Source organism: Phyllostomus hastatus, unplaced genomic scaffold, assembly GCF_019186645.2.
Source record: "Phyllostomus hastatus isolate PE091 unplaced genomic scaffold, TTU_PhHast_1.1 phas_scaffold_12, whole genome shotgun sequence".
Taxonomy (NCBI): Eukaryota; Metazoa; Chordata; class Mammalia; order Chiroptera; family Phyllostomidae; genus Phyllostomus; species Phyllostomus hastatus.
Genome location: NW_025334007.1, coordinates 14,303,719 through 14,304,768, shown reverse-complemented (window position 1 = coordinate 14,304,768; position 1,050 = coordinate 14,303,719).

Sequence of the window (1,050 nt, the reverse complement as noted above, 5' to 3'; positions counted from 1 at the left end):
AGTTAACGGTGAGATCATATGGTATTTGTCTTTCACCACCTGGCTTATTTCGCTTAGCATAATGCTCTTCAGTTCCATCCAAGCTTATTCAGCCTTTTTAAAGGTAGCCTTTCTTAAGGTAGAACTTTAAAAAATTCCGACACATTGTACAACATGAGTGAACCTCGAGGACATTTGTTTGGTAAGTGAACTAAGCCAGTCACAGAAAGACAAATATGGTACGATTCCATTATATGAGGTTGCTGCAATAATCAAACTCATACAGAAAGTAGCCTGGTTGCCAAGGGCTGGGAGGAAGGGAGAATGAGGAGTTGTTTAATGGGCACAGAATTTCAGTTTTGCAATATGAAGAGGGAGACTGGTTGCATAACAAAGTAAATGTACTTAACATTACTGAACTGTACACTGAAAAATGATTAAGATGGTAAAGTTTGTGTATCCTACCACACTGAAAAACATTTTTAACGATTCCAATTTCATGATCTTTCCAGTGCCCAAATTTCCAACCCTTATGAACTCATACATTTTCCCCAATTCGTTTGTTTGACCTATGACCCAAATAAAATTCACAAATTGCCATGCCTTATGTCTCTTAAATCGTTTTCATTCTACAAGGTTCCCCTTCTCCCCTTCCTTGCAATTTATTTGAATAAACAATGTCATTTGTCCTGTGGGTTCTCACAGCCTAGATTGTGCTGCCTGCATCCCGTGTTCCTCCTTGAACACTTTTCCTCCATCCTCCGCATTCCCTGTAAATTGGTAGTTGGACCTAGATGGCCCGGGCTAGTTTTGATTCCGTTTGAGCGGAGGATAAAGATATCCACCTGCATGTGCCGGCCCAGCTGAAAAAGCGAAGCTAAGTCACCAGTGAAGCTGCTTAGAGAGAGAAAGATGCCGTGCGCACGCGTAGGTCAATCACTACAAGGGTGGAGATGGAGGGAAAGGGGCGGGGCAAAGCTGCGTGGGAAAACGCCTTTGTCCGATTTCCACGCGCGTAAAAGATACCGAAACAGCCAACAGCGGGGCGGGGCCTTTTGGGCCAGAAGTGAC